This window comes from Lepisma saccharinum, unplaced genomic scaffold, assembly GCF_977018435.1.
Source record: "Lepisma saccharinum unplaced genomic scaffold, izLepSacc3.1 HAP1_SCAFFOLD_337, whole genome shotgun sequence".
In the NCBI taxonomy this organism is placed as follows: Eukaryota; Metazoa; Arthropoda; class Insecta; order Zygentoma; family Lepismatidae; genus Lepisma; species Lepisma saccharinum.
In genome coordinates this window covers 210,145-219,696 of record NW_028143062.1, presented here as the reverse complement: position 1 = coordinate 219,696, position 9,552 = coordinate 210,145, and positions in this window count along the sequence as shown.

Here is a 9,552-nt window from a genome sequence, read left to right as displayed (position 1 = left end):
GATCAGGATTTATATTGTTCAAAAAATTCTCAATACCACATCTTGGCTCTGATACAAACCGATAATCCCTAAGTTGGGCATTAAAACTGCTATGGATGGGTTCATAGCGTGGCTGCTTTGCAGGTCCAGCATTAACAGGTGCTTCATGCTTTCTTTTCAGACCAGATGTAGATGCTTGTGGGGGCAATGTTGATGACTGTGCAGAACAAGTATCTTTATGTGTATATGTGAAGTATTGCATGCTGTATTTTCTATGGCATTTGGGGCATATTTTTGTGGGGGTTCTGTATTTGTCTGGGATACAAATCTTTTGGTGTCTAGCCCAATTAGAGCTAAATATATTTTTATTGCATTGATTACAATATTTTTGATTTGGCATTTTTGTTGTTGTTTATTATATACAATTTCCTGGGATTCAATTCAAAATTCTATACTGGATAAAAATATCAGTTGGGTTCAGCACTGTGCTTTGTATACCTAGTGTGTATACCTAGTGCATGTGTGTGTGTGTTTGGCTATGGATTTTTGGTTGTTGTTTATTATATACAATTTCCTGGGATTCAATTCAAAATTCTATACTGGATAAAAATATCAGTTGGGTTCAGCACTGTGCTTTGTATACCTAGTGTGTATACCTAGTGCATGTGTGTGTGTGTGTGTGTGTGTGTGTGTGTGTGTGTGTGTGTGTGTGTGTGTGTGTGTGTGTGTGTATTAATATTTTTGGCTTTGGTATTTATATAAAATTTCTTGGGGGTCAAATCAAAACTCCATACTGGATAATAATTTGTTGCACAGTATGGAGCAATATAAATAAACCAGAAATAGGCCACAACTTGGCCACAAGTAGACCGGAAGTAGTCAAACCGGAAGTGGACCGGAAGTGGACCGGAAGTGGACCGGAAGTGGACCGGAAGTAAATATGTGTGGGTGGGTGGGTGTGGGTGTGTATGTAGGTGGGTGATATACAAGTTGAGCCTGGTACCCAATTGAACTTAAACCGGAAGTAAATATGTGTGTGTATGTGGCCTAGTTTTAAGTGTGGCCAAAAAAATATCAATTTTTGACAAGTTTATGGACAACAATCTCACAAAAGTGCCTTTTGTAAGTATAGGCACATCAATCCGAGGGGGCTCTTCCTTTCTCATGGAATCCATGAGGGCTTTTTTACAAAAATCTTGGATTAGGCAGGGTTCCACACTTGAGCAAAAAGCTCATATGGGCATGTTGAGCTAGGTTTAAGTGTAAACAAATCTGCTTGAGGGGGGCTCTTCCTTTCCTGAGCTGGTTATAGGTCAAATACAACTACTGTAGTAGTAGTGGTAGAAGGCATGTTCTGCATCAACATCGACATAAGTATTTAAGGGGTGTCCATGTCGTCAGTAGTAGTAGGTGTTGGTAGGTTCTGTCACTGCGCATGCCAACGTCGGAAGTAAGCCTTCATGATGGGATGATACAGCTCCAGAAATTCTACCCATTGTGCGGCACTCATCACAACGCTTCCGCGCTCGTCCTGGAGGATCACCACAAAGTCACTCATGCAGTCTTTGACGATCACTCGGAACGTGGAGGTGATGACGAACTTTACGCTTCTGCGACGGGAACAATCCAGATGACGCTCGTGGAAAAGATGACAGCAATATCGGTGACAGTCTTCACGAGCTCGATGTACTTGTCCGTGTCGAGGATCACCGTGGACTCATCCTTGCGGAAGACGACCGAAGTGGCATCCTGTTTGTCTACCACGGACACTTCCAGGCTCTCGTCAACGGCGAAAACGACCTTCTCCATGCTGCTGCACTCACACACTGGGCGACGAACTTCTAGCTTCCACTATATTTATGGTTTCTCCAGCTGCGCACACACGATGCGCAGAAGGTCGGTGTGGAAACGTTGAAGTATGGAACGACGTGGAGGTGTAGGGGGTTACCCTGGTTAGCCTGTCGTCCTCGGCGTGCCGTTGCACGCAAGCTGAGACATGTTCGTGGAGATGCTCGTAGAAGGTCATGTATGCTTACAGTAGTCGTCTGATGCTCAGATAACAATAGAATTCAGCCTCGTTCCAGTGGATCTTCCTATCGCCCACGATGAGCATGAGATGGTGTTTGGAGAACAACGTCATGGTACCCATGGCCATACACTTCTGCTGCCGCTGCTGATCTGCACCTCGCCTTCTTCTTCTTCTTCACCGGCGATGGCCGGTTTCAGGTCGAAGCTGTACCTCTCGCCCGTCTTGAATTATCGCGCCATAGGGGCGGGATCGAGCGCTATGAATTTTTGGAACACGTTCCACTCGACGGCGATGTCCAGATGGTGAGATCGAAGGAACACGCAAGGAACACAACCGAAAACACGTTGATACCCGATCAGGATGCATTTGGTGTGCGACGGAGTGAGATACTCGATGCTGGGTAGGAGGAACAGACCGTCTTCACCGTCGGAACGTACTCTGCTCTTTTTTGTCCCTTGGATGTAGGCGAAATCGTTGTCTTCTTCTTCTTCTTCTTGTGCTCTCCCCCGGCTGTCGCCGCTCTCCACCGCCGCCGCAGCCAGCATCGCTGAACCTCTTCCTCTTCTTCGCACTTCCGTCTCCGACATCCTCCTCCGTTCGACTCGCTGCCACATCCACGTCTCGCTCACTGTACTCATGTGACCGCTCCCGCCGCCAACGCCGCCGCCACGTCATCGATGGGGTTGCGTCACCAGACTCGCTGCTCGACGACAACGACGACATCTGCTGCTGTTGCTATTCAAACAACAAGGAGGAGGAGGAGGGTGAGACAGATCTGTTTTTTACCAATCGTAGTTAATGATGATACGTCTGTCTTTTGTAATTTCCTCCAATGCGTCGCGGAGCAGGTACTCGATGCTCGGTCGGTGGAACAGACCGTGGGAACGTGATGTGCTTTGGAAATCGTTGTATTTTTCTTCTGGTGCTTTCCCGCTGACGCTGCCGCCGCCGCTCTCTACCACAACCACCTTCTGCTCCATCATAGCTGAACCTCTTCTTCCTCGCACTTCCGTCTCCGACATCCTCCGCTCGACTCTCTGCCACATCCACGTCTCGCTCTATGTACTTATGGAACTCGCTGTTCGACGTCGTTGTCATTTCCTGCTGCTGCCACAACAAGGAGGAGGAGGAGGGGTGCGTTTGTGGCTGTTGTACCGTGGGCGGTACATCTGGTTGCAACGTGTCTGCAGTGGCGACGCTCTGCAGGGTGACAGCAGATTTTGCCAACCTGTAAGCTGTAGTGTTTAGGTGACAAGCGACCTGCTCAAATATGATACTGTTGACAATATTGTACGCCCGTGAAAATTATATATAAATAAGACTTAAGCCATCTGCTTACCTAGTCGTCGAATCGACGGTCTGACTGGACGTTTCCTTCCTGTACTTAGTTGTCGAATCGACGGGTTCCTGATTTTCATCACGTAGTTCCTTTTTCATTCAATAGATGGCAGAGGTTGTATGATCTTTCAAATCTATGACGTGTATGTTTGTGCTGCTAAGTTTTTCATACCATTTCAAGCGTGTTTTGTTCAGTAATTTCTCATGTAAACAAACCTTCAATTGTTACGTCTTGCAAACATGTTGCTTAAGAATGTTGTAGATGATTCTGCGATTGAAAAGTTGCTTTTCGATAGCGATGAAGAGGAAAATGTGGATTTTGGAACGGGAGATGAACACTTGGGTTCATTTTATGTTATTGAAATTGAAGAATGTAGTGAAAGTGAGGAAAAGGTGGCTGTGGCAGGAAAAATATAAAAGGTTGAGGAATAAAAATGGAATGCAAAGATGTGTGTGATCAAATTTATTAGGTGAGTTTCTAATTATCTTTCAAGTAAACTGCATATGTGCATACTTATTACTATACTTCCACTTCAATATATAAAATTTTCACTTAAATTGCTTGGATAGTTTAAACAATATTTGACATCTTGTCTTGCTGTGCAACCTTCACGAGAGATAGCCAAATTTAAATGGTATTTCATGGCAAAAAAATTGGCATTTAAATGGTAAGCGGATAGGTTAAGCGTATTATCTGCTTTCATATCAGATTTTGCCAACCTGTAAGCTGTAGTGTTTAGGTGACAAGCGACCTGCTCAAATATGATACTGTTGACAATATTGTACGCCCGTGAAAATTATATATAAATAAGACTTAAGCGTATTATCTGCTTTCATATCAGATTTTGCCAACCTGTAAGCTGTAGTGTTTAGGTGACAAGCGACCTGCTCAAATATGATACTGTTGACAATATTGTACGCCCGTGAAAATTATATATAAATAAGACTTAAGCGTATTATCTGCTTTCATATCAGATTTTGCCAACCTGTAAGCTGTAGTGTTTAGGTGACAAGCGACCTGCTCAAATATGATACTGTTGACAATATTGTACGCCCGTGAAAATTATATATAAATAAGACTTAAGCGTATTATCTGCTTTCATATCAGATTTTGCCAACCTGTAAGCTGTAGTGTTTAGGTGACAAGCGACCTGCTCAAATATGATACTGTTGACAATATTGTACGCCCGTGAAAATTATATATAAATAAGACTTAAGCGTATTATCTGCTTTCATATCAGATTTTGCCAACCTGTAAGCTGTAGTGTGTAGCAACAAGTTATTACGTAATATAATGATGTCATATCAGTCGTGTTGTTTTCTGATTGGCTTAGTGTCTCGAGTAAAAAACAGAAATTTTGATTGGCTAATAATTTATATGTGGTGTTTTCTGATTAGTTTAAGTAAGCAAGATTTCTATTGGCTGTCTAAATCTATATAAGCCGGAGCACAGCGCTAATTTCTCACCTTTGCTGGATTGGCAGAGGAACCCACATAGCGAGGGATAGAACCTGAACGGGCTCCACCAAAGTATAGGAGACTAGAAGCATATAATTTAGCGAAAAAACCCAAGTAAGGTCATAGAGAATATTTTAAAAATAGATTTTTTTTAAAAAAAAATTAACAATTATATTTTGTATTGCACAGCATTGGGTATTAAATAACATACCCCCAAAAAATCTCTGCATTATGCGTTCTGTAAAAAATTGCCCTACGTGCCAAACTGCTGTGTCAAGTAAAAATTTTCAAAGACACTGTCGTACTTGTGTGCCGGAAAAGCGAATATGTGCAACCAAACTGTGCTCTAAGTGTGGAAAAAATATTACTATTGCCAACTTCAAGCGACACCAGCTTACTTGCAAGAGCACTGGAACATCTCTACCGCAACCTTCCAAGCGAAAGGTAGAAGTAACCTCCCTCGATGCATCGCCACCTGCCAAACGCGTCAAGCTGGCGAAGAAAGCAGACCGGTTTGCGTTTGAGCATTTATTAGAAGACTTTGACATAACATCAGACAGCTTCTGCGATGTGCGTAGTTTTCTGGGGAGCGAGCGAGCTAAGATAATATCCATCCTCAACGATGCATTGGCCACACACTCCACTAAATTCTATGCTGTGCTATGCTGCAAGTATAAGAAACCGTCTGATGAAATATATAAATTCTTCCATGCCACAAAAGCAAAAACACTGCATCAGGCAGATGTCACTGACCTCGACAGCATCTACGACAAGTTTGTCGAGGAGCTTGTGGCAAAGCACGAGGAGCATCAGGCTAAAGGCTCGGGCGGTTCGCTGTGTGGCGACCCCCACGAACTTTGTCTGACGCTTAACAAGTTCCTGCCACTGGCAGGGTCTAGCTATATTGCCCTGCCACCCGAGGTTGAAGCAAGGAAAGCTGTTCTCAATATTCAGAACAAAGACACCAAATGCTTCCTCTGGTCGGTGCTGGCAGCATTGCACCCTATACCTCGGGAAAACAATCCACGCTGTGTTGCACACTACAAGCAGTATGAATCGGAACTGGAGGATGCAATGGCCGGGATTGCCTACCCTGTAGAAGTCTCGCATATTCGCAAGTTTGAGGTTCGTGCTCGTGACTTGTTGGGCCTGCAATTAGCCATCAATGTTTACGGTCTCACCGAGGCAAACATCGTCTACCCTATTCGGGTAAGTGATGTAGATGATGATAGTGCACAGCAAATTGACCTTCTTCTTATCAAGAATAACACCTGCCACCATTATACGCTTATTCGCTCTTTTTCCAGACTTGTTTCAAATCAGAAAAATAGACATGATGGTCACATCGTGGTGTGTCGCAGGTGCCTGTCCACTTTCGACAACCGAAACCATTATAAATTCAAACACTCTCGAGGACCCAACATTGCTGCTGAGAAGCTAGCTCGCCACATGCTCTACTGTGGTACCAACAAGCCTGCACGAACTATCCTGCCCGAACCTGGTGCAGTAGAGTGTTTTCGCATGCACAGTGCTATGGTGAAGCATCCTGCCTATATTGTAGCAGACTTCGAGGCCTTTCTTCAACCTCTGTCTAACTGCCATCCTAACCCCGAAACATCCTCTACTATTCCTTTCCAAATCCACGAGGCCTCGAGTTACTCCTATGTTGTGGTGTGGCGAGACCAACATATTGCCTCCGAGCCCTATGTGTATCGCGGTCCCGACCCGGTCAAACACTTCCTGAAGAGAATGCAACAGGAAGGCATCAAGATAGGGAAGGTGCTGTTGGCCCCCAAGCCCATGCTGCCTCTGTCTCCGGAAGACAAGCATCAGCACGAAATGGCTCTAAATTGTCCTGTTTGCAACTTAGTCTTCAATGACGATAACAAAAAGGTCCACCACCATGACCATTATGGGACCGGAAGCTACATTGGCCCGTGGTGCAACAGGTGTAACTTGAGAGCCAGGGACCCGCGCTTCATACCGGTCTTTTTTCACAATGGCTCGGGATATGATTTCCATCACTTGGTCACACATCTAGGGTACGACAATGCAAGAATCAATGTCCTGGCACAAAACGAGGAGCGTTATATTAGCGTCAGCAAGTGGGTGCCGATCCCCGACTCAAAAAGCAGGAGCATCGAGCTTCGGTTCCTCGACTCTCTGAGGTTCCTCCAGGCAAGCCTGGATGCTCTTGCTGGGAAGCTCAGAGACGACCAACTAGCCATTACCACATCAAATTTCCCGAACTTAGATGTCGCACTCTACCCGTACGAATACGTCACCGACCCTTCCAAGTTCGAAGAAGAGTTGCTGCCTCCCCAGGATAAGTTCTACAGCCAGCTGAGAGGTTCAGGTATTACCGACGAGGAGTACAAGCATGCTCAGTCTATGTGGGTCAAGTTGGGTTGCCGAACTTTTGGTGATTACCACGATGCATACCTGAAGCTTGATGTGACGCTTCTTGCCGATGTGTTCCAGGCGTTTCGGGCGACTGCGATAAACATTTACAACCTGGACCCTGTATATTTTTACAGCCTTCCTGGACTGGCATGGTCGGCCATGCTCCTGCTGACTAAAATTAAACTTTCACTTATCTCCGATATTGATATCATGCTTTTCATCGAGAGAGCTATCCGGGGCGGCATGGTCCAAGTGTCGCAACGCTTCGCACACGCCAACAATCACCACATGGCCACTGGTTACGACCCCTCCCAACCATCAAGCTACATCATGTACACTGATGTGAATAATCTTTACGGGCACTCCATGATGCAGCCACTCCCAACAGGACAGTTTAAGTGGGTTGATCCTTTATACCGCGACATCGAAAAAGAGTGCGACGAGTTTGGTTTTTTTGCCGAGGTGGACCTTGACTTCCCCGAGAAGCTGCAGGATACATTCTGTGACCTTTCGCCTGCTCCGGAATTCAAGTGTCCACCTGGCTCGGATCAACCGAAGCTCGTCATGGACTTGGAGCCCAAAAAGCGTTATGTGCTACACTACCGGAACCTCCAGTGGTTAATGCAGCAAGGGGTCTCGGTCAAAGCAGTTTACCGCGTGCTCTTGTTCAGGCAGTCTCCATGGTTGAAGCCGTACATCGAACTGAACACCACACATCGCACTACTGCAACTCCGGAACTTGATTGCGATTTTTTCAAATTAATGAACAATGCGGTATTTGGGAAGACCATGGAGAATGTGCGAAATCGCGTTGATGTGAGGTTGGTGACGAAGAAAACACAGTGTCGTCGACTTGTTGCAAGCCCGCTGTTCAGGTCTCGAATAATTTACAACGAACAGATGTCTCTGGTTCACATGAACCGGGGCGAGGTGCTACTCAACAAGCCCATCTATGTGGGAGCTGCAGTTTTGGATCTGAGCAAGTTGTGCATGTTCGAGACATATTACGACATACTACGTGCACACTACAACCACAATATCTCGCCCCTCTACACAGACACAGACAGCTTGGTGTACCATGTTCGCACGGCCGATGCGTATGGCGATATAGCCAAAGTTCCAGCTCTTGTCAAGCTCTTCGACACATCGGGCTATCCCCAGCTAAACCGGTATGGAATTCTGCCCCGGAACAAAAAAATACCCGGCAAACTCAAGGACGAGAAAGACGGGGATGTGATTGTGGAGTTTGCTGGACTTCGTGCCAAAGCCTATGCGATCCGGGCTGAGGGTTCTGTAACAAAAAAGGCAAAGGGTGTAAGCAGGCAAGTGGTTCGGGAGCACCTCAAGTTTGAGGATTACCTCGAGTGCCTCAGAACAAAATCGCCCATTCTACAAAAAGAGCATCGTATCCAAAGCGTCGATCATGTGCTTACAACTAATATTGTCAGGAAAGTTGCTCTGGATGCACACGACGACAAGAGGTGTATTCTTGAATGTGGGGTCCATACACTTCCGTGGGGCCACTATCGCCTCCAAACTAGTAAGGCCTGCCCAGAGTGTAACAAAAAGTAATAGGCAATGCGAAAAGAAAAAAAAACAATTTTAATTTACTTCCACTTCCTCGATTACATGCATGCATGGCACAGCAAAATTAAACTTCTGGAAACTGCTAATTGCAATTTGTACTTATATATATAAAATTCCACATTTCTTATTGTGTGCTATTTTTTTTTTATTTATTTAAAACTGTTCAGTCACTCTTTCATTCTTGACGTCATACACAAATGTTTTCTCTGCAATAAGAATGACACTGCACAGAGTATCTGCAGGCCAGGCGTCGTGGAACTCGCATACAATCTTGATGTTGGTACGATCGTTAACAACCACCTGTTTTCTTTTAGATGTGTTGATGACAAACATGGGTCTGCGAGCTATGAACTCGTTGGGGTTGTAGTACACGTCCACATTGCCGGAGGTCACTCTCTTGTAAGCTGTGTACGCCTCGTAAAGTTTCAAGTAATCGTTGTTCGTAATGTTTAAGTTATAATTCTCGCGTGGAAAAACTTCATTCCTTCCATTTTTGAGGTAAACATTCTTAATTTTGCAATTATCAAACTGGCTAGAATCTTTCTCTTGGTTATTATCTTTCCCCGTCTGGAAGAGCACGACCGCAAACTCAGGCATATCGTACCGGATGCTGTTGAACTGCGTAGTAACATCAAATTCAAAATGGCTGCCGGAAGCAGGTTTCTGCACACACTGGTAACCGTAAAATTGGATGGGTACTTGGGGGTTCTTCAAAATGTCGGCTTTGTACTTGAGACCGTAGTTAGATTCGTATTCCA